Source organism: Rhincodon typus, chromosome 19, assembly GCF_021869965.1.
Source record: "Rhincodon typus isolate 14 chromosome 19, sRhiTyp1.1, whole genome shotgun sequence".
NCBI classification, from domain to species: domain Eukaryota; kingdom Metazoa; phylum Chordata; class Chondrichthyes; order Orectolobiformes; family Rhincodontidae; genus Rhincodon; species Rhincodon typus.
The window spans coordinates 17103974-17125925 of record NC_063350.1 but is presented as its reverse complement, the minus strand read 5'-3'; the positions used below and the strand labels follow the sequence as shown (position 1 = coordinate 17125925).

Below are 21952 nucleotides of genomic sequence, written 5' to 3'. Positions count from 1 at the left end.
TATTTCAAAACCCCCTTCCCCTCCCCCTTTTCTGATGAAGGGTCTAGGCCCGAAACGTCAGCCTCTCTGCTCCTATGATGCTGCTTGGCCTGCTGTGTTCATCCAGCCCTGCACCTTGTTGTCATTGAATCCCACAGTCCTGTCTGCTGCTTCTGTTCCTCCTGGCTTATGTGGATGAAATTCCTGATAGCTAACATTACAGGGACCTCTCTTACCTGACGCTGAGTGTTTGCCTCATCCCCCACAGTCCTCTGAGAGGGGCATTTCTTCCTCTGACAGATGCAGCTTGTCTCAATAAAAGTGTTTACCAGATTGTGTTCCCACACTTTCCAGGGCCAACGTTCCCACGAAAGTGTCAGTATCTGAGCTGATGGGGGGCATAGGAGAATAACTTACTGATGCTTCTTCTAAGGCTTCAAAACTCTCATTGTCTGAGGTGGAGGAGATGGCTTCTAGCAGAGCAGACCACTTCCATGCCAAGGTTGACTTTCCACTGGTATCTGCAAGACACAAAGTTGTCAAAGCCGATGGTTAAAAGTGATGGTGTCACTGTGAGAGTCATAGTGGAATAAAGAATGGTTATTATTGAGTCAAAATGTCCCCTGAAGCAGACACTTCCATGAACCTCACTTCCTTAACATTGGTGCCATCTTTCTTAGCAACTAAGGCTGAACAAAAAGGGCTATGCAAACCCTTTTGCTCCATTGCAATGGGAGTTTTGAGCATCACATCGACCTACCACTGGCAATCCATCCCCAATGTTGTTAAATTTCACTTCCATGATACATCATTACTGACCTCATTCACTGGCATCATTAAATCTCTGTTTTATTTCCTTTAATACTTTCCTGCTAGGAATCCTATTCTCTGCCCTCTATATGTGAAAAACTAATTTGAAACTCAGCTGCTCGTGTCTTGTCACCTATTAAATTGCCAGTCACCTACTAACACTGTCTTTATAGACTGACACTGTCTAATCGTACAAAACCTAGTGAGTGGATGGTTGTGGTGGGGATGGAAGTTGGTGAGGTGGTATATTGAATTACACCCAAGCCCTTTCAGAGCATAGTCTTTACCTTTACATATGTCCACCATTCACTCTACCCTGTCTCTGCAGAGTATTTTATCTGTGTTCTTTGCTATATCTAGAATGATGGCTTTCCATTTATTCCCCATCTTTTCCCCTTCTCATGGCAAAACAGCGCCATTTCAATGAACACACAAATTATGATGATTGTAATATAGTTAATTTTTTGTCTGGGTTAGTGTTGTAGGCTGCTGAAAGTAATTACACTGCTCGTTATTCTATTCCAAATCACTCAAGTACACTGTTGCAACATGTCACAATCTGAAATTAATCATCCTAGTTCAGATAAACAGTTTTAAAAATGCTAACAAAGCTGAAGAAGAATTGCAGGTCAGGGACTTCTCATTTATATATGTGGCTATAAAACGTGTAAGTATAACAAGTAAACCTTGAATGATCATTAGATTATTTATATACTTGTATCAAAACCATTTTGAGAATCAATTTTTAAAAATGGCAATGACTGACTAATCAGCAGATACTTACTTGAAGATGAATTTTGTCTTGTTTCCCACCTACTCTAAACTTAGTAACTAAAACTAACAAATTATTTGAATTCACGTCAAATTGGAATTCTTCACACAGCGTACTCAATATCTGAAATAATCTCTTGAGTGGAGGAGTCGAGGTAACAATTCTGGAATCATTCAAGAGGCAGCTAGAGCTTTCCATGGACAGATAAGCCAGATGGAGTGAATAACTTCCCTCCTCTGTACTAATGCTTGTGATCTTAATGAACAAAGTGACTTTTGTAAAAGCATTTCTGAAGCACTATCAGCATGAAACGACACGTTGCATTTACTGTCATGTATACACTAATGCATTAGCACAAAAATTTTAAACCATGTGACTTTACAACGCTTTTAATTAGTCCAGTCGAGGTCAATACAACAGAAGCTGCTGATGTTCTTTTTTGTTAATTATAAGGCCTACAATTTGACCCACTGGTTAAAACAGCAATCTGTCCAGAATTGGGAAAAATCCCCTCCAATGGACTAATTGGTTTCTAACAAAATTGAATGGCAGACTAACTGCACATGGGTAAAAACAAGCCATGTATGAATTATTCTGTGCTAAAGGATATGATTAATTTAGTAGCTTAAACAGAAGGAAAGGGTCAAAGATCAATTAAATTTCACAGGACCTGTGAAGAAATGTTGGCTGACTATAGACAATACACACTAAAAATATCTTGCTAAACGTACAGGAATTTGCCAGTTATAGATGATCCTTGCCAGTAAGTAAGGAAACAATGTTATTAATAGTGGAGGAAGTTCAGAATGACATGGTATAGATTTATTGTAAACACCAATGTTGTAGCTTTCCTCAGTAAAACAAATCCACTGAGCGCATGTTGATAGCTCTTACTCATTAAGATGTTATCTGAATATACTTCAAATAAATATAATACAATATGATCTGGTAATGAGTGAATTAATATGGCATAAAGAGATTCCTGAAAATCAAAGATAACGGCCTGGATCTGCTGAGGAGTAACAAATATCATTGGATATTCACTCCACTTAAAGAATTTCTCTCTGTATTTGTTTTGGGGTCTTCTGGGGCTGACTTTCCAAAAACATGTAGCGCAGTAGATCTTGGAGAACTCAATCCAATGGGAGCAGAGTTATGGTGGGGGTAGGGGGTGCAATGCAAACACAATTTTTGTTTATTGGAACTAATGGCTGTACGGTAAGTGCAAATGTCCAGTTTATTTTGTTTACAAATGGTGGATGAATGAGCAGATGGATAGGATGAGTGGGTAGATGAGTTGGGTTAGTGGGTGATATGTGTAGAAGGGTACGATGCTTAAGTGAATGAGTGGCTAAGTTGGTAGGGTGAGTAGGTGGAATTGTTGGTCAGCGTGAGTAGGTTAGTCAGCAGATAACTGGATCAGATCAGGAGCGGATAGCCAGATCGGGGGCTAGTCACATCTAGTCACGGACCTGTAGGCAGGTGGTGAGAGGTAGACAGATTGGTCTGGGGGTCAGGGAAGGTTTGTCATTTTGGGATAGTTGGCTTATCACGAGGCAGAGGTGGGTTGGGACAAATAGGTAGGTCAGGACGGGAGTGGGCTGGGGCAAGTTAGCATGTTCTGGAGGATAGATGCATCATGGTTGGGTGTAACTGGATGTTTATGGGGTAGTCAGGTAGGGCAAGAAGGTCTCAACTGGAAGGGGTGGTTGGGTTGAATGGGGAGGTAGTTAGGCTTTCAAGGGAGTGCTCTGGTGATTGGGGTGGTCAAGTCACTTAAGCGGGGTAGCTAAAGTTTTTGGGTACAAGGTGGTACTTGGAGATTAAGGTGGTAGTTAGGAATCAGGGTACCTATGGGTTAATGTCAGTGTTTAAGGGTGCCTGTTCTGGAGTTAACCAGAAGTTAGACTAGGTCTAGCAGTTGTTTAACATTTTGTGCATAACTGTTCAGGTAGGTACTTCAGAACTGTTCCAAGTTTCTAACTTAAGTCCGATTCAGAGACATTTTAAAAGGTTCCAGCAACAGAGGGATTTTCCATCAGAATTTGCAACTTTCTTGGCATTTCCCACATACATCAGCACATCAAGACTTCACAGGGTCCTGATATGCATCTTGGGTCAAATGCCCACTTTCCAACTATCCAAAGGTCAGAAGATTTGAACCAAAATTTCTCTTCATAAACATTAAGACCCTTGCTAATAAAACTCCAATATAAGTGACCTCTGATGTTCATTGTAGCATGATCTCTATAAATTTCTGTCAAAGTTGAATCCATGAAGACCCAAAGAGAGAGGTACAACAACCAAAGGAGGACATTAATTTTAACTATATTCACCTTGCCAAGCAGTGATTAGGGATAAATGTTGCAGATTATATCATCACCAAAAGTAAATGGGAGAATAAATGTCAGAACACAGAAAATAATCTGCCTATAATTCTGAGCCAGAGGGCCCAGGTTCAAGTCCCACCAATTCTGGAGGAAAGTAATAACCTCTATGAGCAGGTTGATTAGAAAATATCTTTAATCATGAGCTGGTCTGATTTGAAGTGGAAGAAGAGTAGTGTCCTGAAGTGGTGCCCCACCTCTGGGTGAGCATCACGGACATGGTACACAGCCACATTGCTGGAAATCTTCTATGGCCAGGGAATTGATACCTGCAGAAAAGGAAGAATGAAAGAAGGGGTTGCATTTTTATAGCACCTTTCACTACCCCAAAACATCTCAATGTACTTTGCATCCAATAAAGAACTTTAGAAATGTCATCACTAATGTAGGAAATGTGACAGCCAAGTTGAACAGAGAAAGATGTTACGAACATCAATGGCATATTGACCAGATAATCTGTTTTGCTGGTTAAACAAATTCCCATCAACAAATCATGAAATGTTGCAGCCAACGTAGGGAAGAAAAGGGCAAAGACAAAGAAAATCAAGGTTCAACTGCATTTGGATCAGTTGAGTGACAAGAGGCACAGGATAATTTGTTTACACTTATACAGACTCTGACTTAATGATTAAAGTCACAGCTTATGGTAACTGGAAAATGGAAATAAACAGGCTATCTTCACACTAGTGATGCTTTTTATTGCAAAGAGTAAAATAGCTCCTTCTCATCCATAAATCTGATGGCTTCTGCCCTGAACATTCATGCCCCAAAGTCATTCAGTTATGTGGGAGCCGATTATATTGTTGCTGGCAGACATGAGGCCTTTGTCATTGACAACTGGTCAGCATTTCACAGACCAATCAGGTACTTACTATTGACCAAACCTCCATTCATTCAGAGATACTTGGCTACAGTGCATCTAGAACTAGGCTTTGTCCACTGCTTGAACCAACTGCTGTATAAATGACACTTTCAATGAGTGTTAAGTAACTTGCTTTTAAAAAATGCAATAATCCTTCAACAAATTTCCAACCATTCTTTTTCCCTTTCCAGTCCACAATCAAAACACAGAAAACTAAAAATTTTCTGAAGGAAGGTCCTGATCCGAAACATCAACTTTCCTGCTCCTCTGATGCTACCAGGCCTGTTGTGTCCCTCCAGCTCCACACTGTGTTATCTGTGACTCCAGCATCAGCAGTTCTTACTATCTCAAACTCAAAATATGCCATCTTTACAATAGACTTAGGAGCAAATTACTACAGATGCTGAAATCTGTACTGAAAACAATAAATGTTGGAGATCACAGCAGATCAGGCAGCATCCATGGAGAAAGAGCAAGCTAACGTTTCGAGTCTAGGTGACTCTTTATCACCTCTGAAGTCACGTACACGCAAAACGTTAGCTTGCTCTCTCTCTATGGATGTGGTCTGACCTGTTGTGTTCTCCATCATTTGTTGTTTACAATAAGACATCTGGTCAACAACACACGTAGACTAATGTCGCAGCCAGCTTTTAGTATGGGTCTGGAGAGTAGAACAGACATTGGGCTTCCTGCTCAGGGGTTGGGGGTGGGGGGAGGACAATAGTCAGCCCCTACGTTATCCTTTCTTATTAATTCATACTGTCTGAGGTTTCCCTGAAACTACACACCTCTGACGTTCTGTGGGTTTCTCACAGGACTTTGAAAGTCACTGAATTTACATTTGCAGTATATTTCTGTAGCAATCTTCTTTTTCTAAAAACAACAAATTTTGGAAATAAATGTTTAAAAAACATCTCTACTCATTTGAGTGTTACTATCGTTGCAAATTGGGTCAACATAGAGTTTTAGAGAAAGATCAGCTTGATGATAATGCTACCTCCAACACTCTGAAGTTCCATTTCAGCCAAAATCTTTTACCTTGTTGACAGAAAGCAGTAGGAAAATTCTATCCAGCGAGTTGTGTGTTTTGAGCAATGCCACAGTTGACATGACAATGCTGGTGTTGGACTCGGGTGGATAAGGTCAGAAATCAGATGACACCAGGTGAAATCACCTGATAAAGGGGCTACGCTCCAAAAGCTTGTGATTTCGAATAAACCTGTTGGTCTATAACCTGGTGCTGTCTGATTTCTGACCTTGCCCACAATGCTAGACAGTTTAGATGAGGGTGCAAGTTGAAATATTCAGAAATCTTGCCGTAAAATAGCTGGAGTTAAAAATATCAAAGACCCGCTCTGATCAGGCTGACTTTTCCCTGTTTCCCGTCTCCAGATAATTTTGGAAAAAGAGTTTCACTGAAGCAAATAAGTAGTTGTGCCATCAATTGATTATCTATCCTACTCGTTACTTACTGTATGATAGCCTGTTCCTTCAATTCCAATGACTTTTCCTACAAGTAATAAATATTCTGAGGCTGTGGTATAACTGGTAAATATACTCTTAGATAAAGGTTAATGTTGCAGCACTTCTATTGAATAACCTCAAATGACAAGAGTGCACAGCAAGCACAAAACCACAAAAGACACAAGCACCCAATTCATAGCTTGAAACATATCCAAACTCCAACAGATGAAAAATCTTTTGGGCACTATTTTGACTTTGCAATGTTGACCCAAATTCACCCCGGCCATATGAATGGAGACCATACTTATAAAAATTTTCTCCATTGTGTCAGCTTGTTGTGTAAATTCTGTTGTTTTACAAATTCTGCTAGTAATTACAAAAATTTCATAATTTATTGATGGCGTCCTGTTTTCATGCATGTGATTTGTGCAGAGAGATAAATGGGAAGGGGGAAGAGTGAAATTGTAAGAGATCCTTCAGCGAGACAATTAGCCCTTCTTTCCTCTGCGGGAAACAGGCAAAAAAGAACAAATTTAAGAGGTAACTTCCTATTTCCCAAGGTCAATTTTCTGGCATCTCAAGTGGCCACCTAAAGTTGGCTTTAGATTCCAGAAGTAAATAAGGGGCTCAAAGTGGACAAACTGCTTCAAGAAGCAACTACATGTATCAGTATTTCAGCAAAATTATTAAAATGAATGATAAGATCAAATTTTGAGAGAGCTTCAACCCTTCTGTCTTTGCATGTACTTTGGGTTAATTTGCCTAAAGCAAAACCAAATCTCATTTCCAAATGTTCCATTTCTCTGTCCGTGTGAAATCAAAGTTAATCAATCTAGACACTGAAAGTAGAAATACTGTGGATCGTAGCAGATTTTAGCAATCACAAGTGTATGCAATGTGTGGGATTTTTAACATCAAACTAAATAGACAGCACCTCAGTTTTACATCTCACCTAAAAGATGGAATCTCTGGCAGTGCAGCCTTACACAGGAGGATCAGCCTGTATTTTGTGCTCAAGTCTTTGAAGTTGAGCTTGAATCCACAACCTTTTGACAGAAAGGTGTAAATGTTGCAAATAAGCCGTGGCTGATACTTTTAGCAGCAAATTGTCTGAGATAGGCATAAAAGCAGTCAACTTTGCAAAGATGAATATACGCAGTCTTGGTGATGGACATCACGGAGGATTGGAAGCCCTCTTGAGTTTGAGTCAAATGCTATGATTCCAAACTATTTGGCTCAATCTATAACAGTGGACTAGGAAGGGTGTGGAGTCAAGGGTACACCACTTGCACTGTCACTAAACCGCTTATATCACTCGATCAACATAGAAACATAGAAAATAGGAGCAGAAGCAGGCCATTCAGCCCTTCAAGCCTGCTTTGCTGTTCATTATGATCATAGTTGATCATCTACCTCAATAATCTGTTACTGCTTTTCCCCCATACCCTTTGATCCCTTTAGCCCCAAGTCCAATATCTAATTCCTTCTTGAAATCACACAATATTTTAGCTTCGACTACCTTCTGTGGTAATTAATTCCATGGGCTTAGTACTCTCTGAGTGAAGATATTTAACCTCATCTCAGTTGTAAATGGTTTACTCTGTACCCTTAGATTGTAATCCCTGATTCTGGACTCTCCCACTATCAGAAACATGTTTTCTGCATCTATCCTGCTTATATTTCATTCATCTAGATATTGAAACTTAAAATTGCCTCACAGCAGAAGGAATGAGGTCCTGTGTGAGATGGGCTATCTAATTACCTCCTCAGTTTGCGAATATATAGGATGATCCATTACAGATCTATTTCCAGTATTTGAAATGTTGATTTTCATCAGATTAAGTTAAATCCAAAAACAACATGTTTGGAAAGGATATACCATGCTATTCTTTAGTTATTACCAGAGTGTTTTTGTTACATTTTCTTAAATTTTTATTCCTCTGCCAAAGTTACTAACCTTGTCTGAGTTTTGACTCTGTGAACAGCAATAATCCTCTAATGAAAATGACATTACAGCATTACAGCATCTGGAAATTACAGCATTCTCACGTTCTGATCACTTATCTGAACTTTCAAAATCTTTCCACCCCCACCGACTCTACACCCCACCACCCCCAGCTGTAGCATAAATGCTGCCCCCTCCACACTTCACTTCAGCTCTAATGAAGGATCATCCCGACTCAAAACGTTAGCTTGCTCTCTCTCCATGGATGCTGCCTGACGACCCACTGTGATCTCCAGAATGTGTTGCTTTCAGTACAGATTCCAATATCTGCAGTAATCTGCTCCTAAATAATTGTCTAATGCTGTACTCAAGCAGTCAACATTCATGTGTAAACGTGGACAGTCAATAGCTTATCCCCACTCCATGTCTATCCAATGTTTCCAGGAGGGAACTCTGAGTAATGTTATCAAGAATGGGAACTAAGCTGCTTTTTGCCCTCTCTCTTGTACAATGTGATTGAGAACTGTACCAGCCATTGTCCCAATCATCCCTCTTCTTCTCCAGGTAGCATCCTGGGTTATTTGAGGGTCATCACACCATGGCTTCTGCTGTGAATTTACAATGGGATAGGACTGCAAGTCCATTACTATCAGCCTGTTTGAGATCTGGCACAGAATCAAGTCTGTTACTGCCCTATGTGGAATGGGCAATGTCTTTGATACTAACTATCCTTGAAAAAATCAATCAACTTAAAAAATAACAGAAAGCCATCGAATGACATTTACCCTCGAAACTGCTGGTGAAGCCTTTAACTATTTCATTTCAAAACTTGATGCTAAAAACTGGGACTGTGTTCATACCTCCCTCCAATGGTGATAATGGACAACTAGCACCTCAAAAAACACTTTGAAAGGAATGCTGTAACTTCAAGAATTTACAAATTAATTTTTCAGTATGGATTTTAGTTTGAAAAACAGACCACATGGATTAACATAAAAGATACTGTCTGCTAACTGAGTGCACTGGAGGTTTCAGCTCCTATCATCTACTTTGCGGCAGGTCCTAGTATAAACAAGCACATCATGCTAAGGCAGTTACTTAAACTGCTCCCCTGCTGTTTATCAGAATAAACAAATCACAGACACCAGGAGTCTCTTCAAAGTCCCTAGCATTCCACTGAAAAGATACATCAAACACCAATAAAGCTCCGTTCAGTAAGCAGACAGATACTTCTTCATACCAACAGTGCTATGGAGACTGCATTTGGGTCCTGGAATGACCAAACTGAATGTACTGTAACTTTAAACTGAGAGCTGCCAATTTGCGTACTAACAGAACTGATTTCCTTCCAGGCACATATAGGTATAGACACAACTTGTCTGCAATAATTGGCAGAAGATTTGCATCAAGGGCTTTCCTCCAGCTTGATGCAAATCTGCTACTTTACACCTTAAACCAAACTGTGATCAAGAGATAGACGCTTTAAAGTCACAGTAACGGTTGGAGTGTAAAAGTCCTCAATTTGTCATGTGTTTAGAGTTATTCTGTTAGAAATTTACAACAATTGTGATTTTACAGTTCAGGAGGCTGGTACCCTTCCTCAGCCATGGAACTATGAGAATGTAAGCTTCCAGCCAACCAACTAATAGATTCACAGAGCACAATGTATTTTATTATGTTAGTGTCTTATTTTTTCAAAATGACATTTTCCCAGAAACATATTATTTGAGTGTCTCGTCTTGAAGAATAACAAGGCAGTGTAAGCTAATGCAGTGTTGAACAGATGGAGGTAACTTTATTGGCTGTATTGTTCTGAGACCCTGCATAGTGCAAGGCAAATGCATATCCTTCTTTATGATCCTTTTTAACTTTTGCAACAATCCCAAAACACAGGATTATGGTATGAGCATAACGCATGATATGAGCACTCTCTTCTCAGCCCAGCAGCTGAGAGTTCCAGGCAGCACAGTGTATAAATCCATTGAAAGTACTCAAGCAGTTAATACAAGAGCTCACTCACAAAGCACTTCAGAAAGCCAGGAGGCTCCAAAGAACAGAAAAGCTGACTGCTTCTTCGTCCGTCACAACAAGTGTGTCTTCCATCAGTCAATTGTGAAGTGATATTGACACTAATCATGGAGAAGTCTGTGACCCCAGCTGTCGCACAGCCGCCTCAGCTGAAGGTCACATAGAGGCAACCAACTCAATGTTTCCCAAACTGCTTTCCAACGTGACCCCATTTTAGCACTTGCAAAATAATGTTACCACATCCACCACAAAAGTAAAATAAAGCAAGATAGTAACCTTCAGTGTAAAATTAAAGTTTGTTTATGATAGATCAACATGTAATACATCAGTTAAAGGAGAAAATCTGCACTCAGTGTACTTGTAAGGTTGTTATTCCTTTATGTACTGAACAGTCCATTGCTCAGCTTAACTGTTTAACTTTCTGGACCTAAGCAGGAACATCGGTTAGGTCGCTTATGGAAAACTGCATGCAATTCTGGTCCCCGTGCTATAGGAAGGATGTTGTGAAACATGAAAGCGTTCAGAAAAGATTTACAAGGATGTTGCCAGGGTTGGAGGGTTTGAGCTATAGGGAGAGGCTGAATAGGCGGAGGCTGAGAGGTGAGCATATAGATGTTTACAAAATCATGAGAGGCATGGATAGGATGAACAGCCAAGATCTTTTCCCCAGGGTAAGGCAGTCCAAAACTAGAGGGCGTAGGTTTAAGGTGAGAGGAGAAAGAGTTAAAAGGGATCTAAGGGGCAATAATTTCAAAGCAGAGGGTGGTGCGTGTATGAAATGAGCTGACAGAGAAAATGATGGAGGCTTGTACAATTACAACATTAAAAAGCATCTGGATGGGTACATGAAGAGCAAGTGTTTAGAGGGATATGGGCCAAATGCTGGAAATTGGGATAAGATTAATTTAGGATATCTGGTCGGCATGGATGAGTTGGACTGAAGGGTCTGTTTCCATGCTGTACAACTCTATGACTCTAAGTGTTGGACACAAATGACATTCACACTTGTACGTAGCATTCCTGACCTACAGCAACATTACACTAAAGATCCATAAATGCTATCTTGTTAACATTAACATTAAAGTGAGACTAGTCAAACAGACTTTTAATTTTCTGCTGAGGGTTTCAAAGCATAAATTTATATTTGTTGTCCTTGAGGTTGTGGATTCACTGTAGTTTCTGCTTGATAATAATGAACCTTCAAATTAAAATGTATCAAATTCACACGGTGAGCACTACAACTGAATATGGAGCCATGTTCCAACCAATACAGAGTTACGTTACATGAAGAAAATGGAATGTTTCTCTATCCCCCCTACTTTCCTCCAGTCCACTTTGCAGTCATCACTCTCCTCCATTACACACATAATCAACCCCTCTCCCCAATACACTTTAAAATCAGCCGTTCACCTAATAAATACTTTCATCAGCCCCTTTCTCAATACAAACTGTCATCAGAGCCCTCCTATAGTTCTCACTGTAATCAGCCTGTCTCACTCCAGTACACACAGTCATCCAAAATTCTCTCCCAGTAAACACTGTCATGTGCCTCTCTCCTCCAGTGCACACTGGAATCAGCCACACTCCACCAGTACACACTGTTAACAGCCTCTCTCCCCCAGTACACACTGTTAACAGTCTCTGTCCCCCAGCACACACTGGAATCAGCCACTCTCCCCCAGTACACACTGTTAACAGTCTCTGTCCCCCAGCACACACTGGAATCAGCCACTCTCCCCCAGTACACACTGTTAACAGCCTCTCTCCCTCAGTACACAATATAATCAGCCATGTTCCACCAGCACACACTGTAATCAACCATCTCTTGCACAGGACAGAATCTTCCCTTCTCCTGTGATCTTTGTTCAGCAGGGTCATGAGCTGGGGTAAGCTTGTACCAAATACAAGCTGGAGAAAAGCACAACAATATTTGAAGTCTCAACTCATCTTCCTTGCTCAGCTGACTGATCATCCAGTGTCGGTGCACAGCAGACACATCGCTCAATCACTGACCTACATTTGCCTGCCTCTGCCATCATGAAGGTGTCACATGAACATTCTGGGCCCATGTGGCATTCACTGATAAATGTCTTTACTTTGATTCGAGAGCAGGCTAGTCAGCTCCTCACTTTATGGTGGCATCTATGCTGTCAATGTACTGTCAGCACCTTCACACTAGATAACCTGCTAGAATACCTAGGATACCAAGCCTAGAATGATTTTCATTTTATATTCCAGTATATTGCAAAATGTGATTTTCTCCACACAATAAAGCTGGCAGCAAGAAGGTGCTCAGAGGTGGTCATGGAGTCATAGACTCATCATGTTATACAGCACGGAAACAGACTCTTCGGTCCAACTTGTCCATGCCAACGAGATATCCTAAACTCATTTAGTCCCATTTCCCAGCATTTGGCCCATACCCCTCTAAACACTTCCTATTCATGTGCCAATCCAGGTGCCTTTTAAACATTGTATTGTACCCACATCCACCACTTCCTTTGGCAGCTTGTTCCAAATATGCACCACCCTTTGTGTGAAAAAGGTTGGAGTGGAAATTCATTATAGGGACAGATAAAAGGATCTTTTCTCACCTTGTTCTATGCAATATCCTGCAATGATTACTATGGAGTGACATTTACAGTCCTCAGGGATCAGTGTGTAGGATAATGTGACTGATAAACCTAACGGAGGATGGAAAGTAAAGGGGTCTGGTACTAAAGAAAATAATATTTTGTGCAATGGATGAAAAGTTATGGAGTTACCATTCCAATTGTTTCACGAAAGAGTAGAACAAAATGACAAACAGTAGTGTTCAGGTTGGAGATTTTAAAGAAATGAAATGTGTACTTTAAGCAGACAACCTCTGAGGCTGTTTCATCAATCATATTTATGAAGATATTCAAAAGTGCATTCAGTTCAGATATATTATAGCATAGAGTGTACAGGTTTAATGAATGCACTTTTTTTAAAAAACTGCCTGTTAGCTAATGAACTTCCATGGAACTGCTGAAGTTATTTTAACTTAGTCAGCAGCCCATCATACAGCTCTCCCAAGTTTACTCAATAGTAATAAAAATTCAGAGAGATTTTAATAAAACTGCTGATTTGTAATTATCCATTTTAGACACAAAGTCTAAGTTACCTGTCAGGAGTTTATAAAACTTGTGAAGGACTCTAATGCAATCTGATCTGAATCTTAAATTCATGGGATCACAAAGTCACAAAGTTATGGGATTCTGAAGACTTGGCGCAAGTACTTTGACTGGTTCAAGACAACTTCTAACCCTAACTCATGCCTTGGCAAGATGAATGGCCACTCATTCCTCAAGTTCATGGGAGTTTAAATATATTAGGCCAATAATACATCATAAACTGAAGTACACCTTGAACAGGGCAGTCAATTTATGTCAAAGCAACAAAAACTTCAGGGCCAATATCTGGAAATGAATCCTGTTCTAACACAATTTTTGAAAAAGCCATTTTTAATGAGGAATTTTCAGAAAGGTGATTTCCATATACTTAATTTCTTAGCTCCCTTAACATTCTGATCTGTGCCTGCACCTCTGGTGATGTCTTTATGGTATGCTGAGTATTTGTTTATTAGGATCAGTCAGCTGTACAATTTCTAATTTAAAAACCGATAGTGATCAGGTAGAACAAAGCAAGCCAGTGTATCATACAGGCCAACTGATTTCTTTGAAATGTTACTCCCTCTTTGAGGAGTTGGAGCCTTACCTTCGGTAAAGACTGGAATCCAGGTATTTGATCACACAACAGTCAAAATTGCGAGGAGATCTTTCTTGTTCAAATTTTTGTACAGCTTAGCTGAATATTTTGGTTCCCCTTGTGGTTTTTCTCAGTCTGCACAAGTTTTAATGCACCTGGTAGGGAGCCAGTGAAGGATTAAACTGTACAGTTCACTTTTTATTGTCAAGACCAGAACATAGCTGAGGTTAATTTCTGGCTCACAAGCAGCTGGGAATGAGAAAATTCCCTCCTGACTACAACATGCTCCTGACAAGCCAATATTGATGACGACTGTTAACTGTCCTCCATAGCCCAATATGCATAACATAGCAAATGCACATTTGCATTAAGATCAAAGAGAAGGTGCTACTGCAATAATCTAGATTTGAAAAACTATGGAATTCAATCACATAGTATAACAAACTTTAAGTTTCATCTCCAGTACATGGTGACTGAAAATGTCTGTGGATCAGGCAGGATTCCAATTGCTCATCACAATCCTGTGACACATACAAAAAGGTGTACTTGTGTGAGCATTGGACAGAACAGATTTGCGCTAGGCTGGGATGTCTTCATTGACATTTAGCCTACCAATAGCTTTAAGCTCACACGTGAAAAATAGTTAATTTGGCTCAATCCTGGAGAGCTTCCAATACCCTGGATCTGAACCCCAGGGAGGAGTCAATGCAGCTTAATTTTAGTTACTTCTGTAAATTGATGGCTGGTAACTGGAATGTGCCTGATACTTCTCACTAGTTCAGGAGGGCGGGATTTCATTTACATATGTTTAAGAGCCAGCCTTAAATGAAGAGAGATAAACCTGTGAGAGCGGTTATAGGGTGTTATGCCTGGGCTGGAAGTGGTCAGGACATACACTCCTACTGCTACTGGCTCCACAAAACTAAAAGGTGAAAAAAATTACAGGCTTTTTTTCTTGAATTACCTTTAATGGTTCCTAAATGGCATTACTAGGCTTCAAAATATCAGAACAAATTGTTGGAGTGTGCACAAAACAATCTTTGCTAATTGGCAGTTCAAAATGTAATTGAAGTTTTATTTCTGTTATATTAAAATGATGTGTGTTTTAAAGAGGACCTCCTTTTGAAACAGTTAAGTACCTTGTAGTGATTGTAACGAGGTCAGCCAGGCAGACCTCATGGAATATGAGTTCCCTGGTTGGGGCTGTTAACCTGGTCCAATCAGGGAGCCCTGGCTGACAGATATAAACAAGAGAGTCAGAGGTTCTGCTCACCCCGGGAGCTGGCTCTGAGGAAGCCGGACCAGTGTCAAGTACTACGCACATATAAATAAAGGGTGACTTGGTGATGTGATACAGGCCCATGTAGAGTAATTTCACTCTAAAATCTGCAACAAGAATAGGTGGCCACTGCAACATCAGTGTAAATGGGATCAGGTATGTACTTGCTGCCATTTTCAGTTGACAGCTCATATCCATTTAAAGTACCAATTCGGCCCTGTGCTCTGAAATTCCTTCTTGAAACAATTCCGTCTTTCTAGCACCTCCTTGAAATTGTATCTCAAATCAAGTTTTTGATGATCTGCCTTATATTAGTAACTTGACATTATGTTGATCTTTGATGATCTTCCTATGGACTTTAGGGTGTTTAACCAGTTAAAGGCCCTTTTGAGTTGTTTGTTTATTTAAGTGACCTTTTTCGGTCCATACTTCTTTCTTGCAAACTATAATTCCCTTTCTCATCTTCTCTTTCCTATTTTATTATTAGCTCGACACTCATTAGGTTGCAACACATGATCATCAAAAATTATTGGGAGGGTAAGCACTTTTGGTGTTTCACGTTTTTTCTGTGCATCATCTCAGGGCTTCAAACAAAAGAGTTAAAAGACATCTGGAAAAGTACTTTTCAGTACTGAAGATCGGAAAACAGCCAGAAATTCTGACAGTACTCTTAAGGACAATACCATGTTAAACTGGCAATAAAGAAGTTTATTGCAACTTAAATCACCAATGTTCACAAACTGGCCAAGGCTGTCCAATTTAACGGTCAAGGTACATATACAGGGAAATTCTACACCCCTAGCCCATGATTTTTAGTCCTTCGGTTAAAATTTTCAGGTGGATAAATAAGGAACCTCAGTCACTGTTGTGTTCACTTGTAAATATTTCTTAATGTAATTTTTTTTAAGGCTTGAATTCTTAGAACAGTTAGAACTGAGTGATGTGGGCTACGACACGGGGTATGGCAGAATCGGACAAGAATTCAGTGGGACCCATCTCAACAACAAGATTATCTTGCTACATCTTTTACTCTTTTTACAAGTGGAATGGCAAGGTTCTAGAATCTTGAATCATAGAAACCCTACAATGTTGAGCAGGCCATTCAGTCCATTGAGTTCACACTGACCCTCCGAAGAGTATCTCACCCAGACGCACACCAACCCACCCCATCCCCCGTTACCCTACATTTCCCATGGCTAATCCACATAGCCTGCACATCTCTGGACACTATAGGGCAATTTCGCATGACCAATCCACCTAACCTGCATATCTTTGGACTGTGGGAGAAAATTAGCACACCCAGCAGAAATGCTGGCAGACACGGGGAGAACGTACAAACTCCACACAGACAGTCACCAAGGGTGGAATCGAACCTAGGTCTTTGGCGCTGTAACGTAGCAGTGTTAACAACAGTGCCCTCATGCTGCCCAGTTAGTTGCCTTTTTGTTATTTATTCACGGAATGAGGGCTTCACCAACTAGGCAGCATTTATTGCCCATCCCTAATTGTCTAGAGGGCAGTTAAGAGTCAACTGCATCACTGTGGTTCTTGAGTTACACATAGGCCAGACCAGGTAAGATTAGCAGTTTCCTTCTCTAAACGCCATTAGTGAACGAGATGGGTTTTTCCAACAATCAACAATAGATTCACAGTCATCATTAGACTTTTAATTCCAGATTTTTGCCAACCTGTTTGTGGGGGCAGTCAGATAGTTGCATGACTCGCAGTGCTGCTGCAGCTTCTGGGCAATGAGGTCATTGCATTTCTACTGCCTGATGTTCCTGACCCATCTTGTGCATGCAGCAGAAGCCCCTCAGTGCTGAGAGCACAGGGTCCTCTCCTGCCAGGGGCTGGGCAGATGCCTGGTCTCTGGCAGTCTTCTGAGTCCCAGCGGTCTGTGGCATTTCTCCCATCCAAGGAGCTGTTGCTGTGCATTACTGATTAGCCTGCATTCCCACACTTTGTGTATCTATTGATCACAACATGCTATCTGCAACTGGAGGGGGTGCAGGAACCAGCCTTGACAATGCCTCCTCTGATGCCTTGACATTGTCATCCTCAGAGATTGAATATGTGTCTTCTGGGGGCAGAAGGACTGTTTTCCACAGACGTACCTGGGAAGCTGTGTCCACCTGCAAGACACAATATAAAAGGTGTCACTGCTGTTGGTTAGACTTGGTGTGTGATGTATGACACTGACTGGCTGGTAAATGTGAGCATCGCAGTGGATTGACAAGTAGATCTTCCGCAGGTTATTGGGCATAGATGCCTCTGCATCCCCAAAGGAGACTTCTCCTGTGAAGGAAAGGATTCTGTCGTTAGATGGGAGAGACCACATGAATATCGGGCAATGCCAGCCCCACCCCAACCCTGCCAATCACCTGTCCAGCATTGCTTCATCCTGTTAATGAAACATCTTCCTTTGTAATGAGAGAGCAAGCCACTACTGATTAAGTAAGACTCAAGAGCATGGCATGGCTGTTAGTGCTAGTACATATGGGGAAAAATGTTTTGAAACATTCCGAAGGAGTGATGAAGACATGCCAGGTTAAATTTGTGAAAGGATATGGTAACAAGACGGAAGGTGCTGCAGGCAACAGAGGGAATGTCAGAGCATGAGTCTCGGTGGGAAGGGGCTGCTACTCGGTGGAAAGGATAGAGTGAGCATGAGGTACTAGAGAGCAGAGTGTGGCATTTATTCAGCCAGAGTGGAGAAGGTCATTGACCTTCTTTCGGTTCTATAGCCTGGTCCTCCTCACTCTTGAGGCATCACTGACCCGGCTAGCAGGCTGGTCTCCTCTGACAGTCCTCAAGGGAGAGGGCTCGTCTTCACTGCACCACGCCATCGATTAGGACCTCCAGGTTCCTGTCAGACAATCGCAGTGTTAACTTCCCCTTTTCTGCCACTGTTCCTCATAGTCTCCAAAACCAAGCAGGGCAGCTTCCAGATGCTAGCACTCCTTCACAAAGAAATTGGACATAAAGCAAGCCATCGGGACAAGGTCAGCAATTACTATAGTGAATTTGGTAAGCTGTGGCATGAAACCTTGCAGAGCCTTGCAGCAAAGTTCGTTTCAAAAAGCACAAGGTAGCATGCACTTAACCCAAAAGGTCACACTTTCCTTCTATTAAGATTCACACTTTATTTTTGTTCCTCCATTCCATAAAGGTGTCAAAATGCAATATCACTTTAACAGCCTTTTTTTGGTAGTGTTTTGTTTTCTTATCTACATATCTTTCTAAATGCTCTATTGCATTTCTATTATGTGGATGTTTACTTAACCTAGTGGAGCCAAGTATTGAAATGTTTTCCTGATTCTGATGCTTTTATGAGTAAATGTTCACATTAAGTATAGAGGAAATAAAAGCATTCGGGCTGTTTCAGTCCAGTTCCCTCTTGATGGTATTCTGACAGACCAAAATAGAAGTGCAACAGAAATCAATGATAGTTACTAATATTCTTCAACTGTGCAAATTGTACTAAAGGCAAGTCAGTGTCTGAAGTCAATTCCCTATGGTGAAATCTGCATCAGTGTCATTCCCTATCTTCAATATGGAATTTTCTTCACCAGGTTGTATATTTTTGCATGCTGTACTTAGTAGGTCAAATATTATGTGCCAAATTTACTGTTGCTCAGGACAATTAGACTTCAAAGATTTCAATTCAGCTCAGTGCAGTGAAAAGCACAGCTATCAAAGACACAATTTTCATTCGATGATAAATTGAAACACATCTTCTTTCATTACTTTCTGTGTCTTACACTGTTCTCGTGCTTGCTAAAAGGAATGATTGAAATGTTTGTTTGTTACTGTTGAATCAATGGTCACCATTAGCATCCAACTCTACTTTTTTACTGAAAACTAACAGAGACTAAAAATGTAGACACATTTCATGCGAGGACTGCTTTTTCTAGAAATGTTTTTTCTACGTCACCCAAGATGAATGTAGCCAGTCTATGTTAGTGCTGTGTCAAGGACATAGAGACACAAGGATCAAAAGAAAGGGAATAAAATGATGTTTAGGCTTGCACGCAAAGGATTGAAATGCAAATCCTTGTGCTGCGATGATTCGTCTTTATAAAATTGTAATACGATCAGTTTATCTGAAAAACTTGTCCTTTAGTTGTCTTTTCTTTTGGCCCTATTAGAATCAGTTCCTTGAGATATTCTCCCTCCCCCAGAGAAACCATCAATCAAAGCCTTTGACATGGGTTCCTGTTGGGAAGAATAATCAGAGAAGATCCATGGTGCCAGGATACCAGAGGTCAAGTCCAGGTTGCCCAATCTACAAATGACCATTAATTGCCTTCAACATATAGTCATTAACTATAGCTTCCCACCCATACTGTAGATGTACACATCAGTGTATGAACTGGTAGCATGTCTAAGGTTTGAAAAAATCTTCTGAGACAGATAACAGAAGCATCTGTTTAATTGGAGCAGTACATTCCACGCCAATTGTGGACAGGATTTTTAAAATTCCAGATATTTCAATTTAGAATCCAATACACTTTTGCCTTTAATGTTTAAAAAAGAAAAGGAATACTTGCATCTGAATGTCTTTCGTGGTAAGCAGGCACCCCCAATCACTTTGAAGTGAAGAACTTTGAAATATAGGCAGTGTTTCAATGTAGGAAAATAGAACCATAATTTAAGAACTTAAGTAATGTCACTTTCTAACTGAAGCTGCTTCTTTTCAGATTACGTATGTTTATGGTAGAAAGGATCATGACTTGGAATGGTAAGGTATGGATCATGTCCCACTATGCACGTTGTGAGTTGCCAAATCTAAAAACATTAAAAGGAGCAAACAATGAACAGAATTGAGGCATTCAAAGAAGAAACAAAGATTTGCATTTATGTAGAAGTTTTCACAACCACCAGACATCTGAAACTGCTTTACAACCAACTAAATACTTTTAAAGCATACTCACTGCAGATGACCACAAGCTTGATCAAAGAAGTAGGCTTTAGGAAACATCTTTCAGGAAGAAATTAAAGTGGAAGGGATTAGGGACGGTAGTCCAGATTTGACAGCCCAGGCAACTGAATGCACAGCAACAAATAGTGAAGTGATTAAAATAGTGACGGTGATCCTGGCATCTAAATCAGATACCATATGGATATGAAGCTGCTCAACCTGAGATGACTCCAGACAAAGACTCAGGTCCCCACGGACATGCTTCGGGATCTCTTTTGTTGATGACCGTACAGTTAGCTGCAGGTTCAGAGCTGGGAAATGCAATGTAACACGCACTTGTTCTGCAATGCATGGGATGGTACTGGTCTTACAATCAAAATGGCAAACTCAGAAATAATGTTAAGGCTGCAGGAGGTAAGCTCTACCTCGAGCCCATAGATTCAAACCACAACCAGAACCTGTCAGCAATGGATCAATTCACTTATTTCAGCTGCACACTCTCTTGAGATGTCTAGGTTGAAGTCAAGACATATGCAAGAATTACTAAAGCAAGTGTAGCGTTCGGCAGATGCAAACACCAGTCAGGGAACAAAGAGAAATAAGCTACCTATCAAACTGAAAGACTATGCAAGTGAGAATTAGATTGTGTACCAGGGCTATGCCAGGGAGCTCAGTCACTTTCATTGAACTGCCTTTGGTATGAGAAAATGCCAGACACTGAGGATGGAACTTTCCCATTTTCAGTTAAAGTCTTTTGTCAAGTGAGAGTCATAGCATCTGGTCTGACATGAGTTGGAGCAACTTCTCATGTGCAACCTTCTGCTTTTCATTTAATTACCTCTACAGCTGAGATCTTGGGCATTGTTCTAAGGGAATTGAGTGGCTGGAGAGGAGAAAGTGCTTACCACTGGTGAGTCCTATGCCAATGCACCATATTTAAAGCCCACCTGTAAACCACTCAGATGCTGCAACTCAGGAATAAGCCTTCACACTCAACGTCCACTCTAAGTGTGCAACTGCTGGAAGGTTCTGCACATACAAATTGATGTGCTGACATGTTGTCTTCTGCTTCTAGAAGCTACTTCCATGCATGGACCTTGGAGTTTCACTCAGTGGAAAGAAAAGTTAGAGGGACGTTACTCATACTGTTGTTGTTTCCTTTAGAGCAGAGAAGACCTGATTGGTTGCCAGAAGGTGGATCTGACTGAGGTGTATAACTTTATGAGGGGCATTGACAGAGTGGATAGGAAGCAGCTGTTCCCCTTAGTTGAAAGGTCAGTAAAGAGGGGGTATAATTTTAAGGTGAAGGGCAGGAGATTTAAAGGGGATTTGAAGAAAAACTTTTTCACCCTGATGGAGTCAGGTTGGAATCTGGACTGCATGGGTGGGAGGATAGTAAAGGTGGGAACTTCACAACCGTGTACATGGACGAACATTTGAAATGTCATAATGTTCAAGTGTTTGGGTCAAGTGCTGGTGAATAGGATCAGTGTAGTTAGGTCAGTGTCGTTTCAATGGACTGAAGGTCCCCTTCTGTGCTGTTGATTCTCTGTAACTTTGGCCATTGCATGCCACAACTTGCCAGAAGCATGCAATACTTAGTTCGCCCTGAGCTCCAAAGTAAAATGTTGTAAAGCTGAAGTGACACCTGTGTGGTCTGAGAACGGGCATAATGATATGACAAGGCTGGTGACTTGCTGATACTGACTTGTGCTGATGGCAAGTCAATAAGGATGGTGGCCATGGACCATGCAGGGACGTTGTTGCAAAGAAAAT

The 21952-nt window shown here is 40.8% G+C and overlaps 1 long non-coding RNA gene across 2 annotated transcripts in view; it reads right to left on the bottom strand.

The window, feature by feature from the left end:
- The window catches only part of LOC125485521, a 71300-nt gene that overhangs the window by 3290 nt on the left and 46058 nt on the right, over positions 1–21952 (bottom strand). For both annotated transcript variants that reach the window (XR_007264222.1, XR_007264223.1), the window contains exon 2: positions 397–500. This is a non-coding gene — a long non-coding RNA (uncharacterized LOC125485521). The remainder of the gene's footprint in view (positions 1–396; positions 501–21952) is intronic.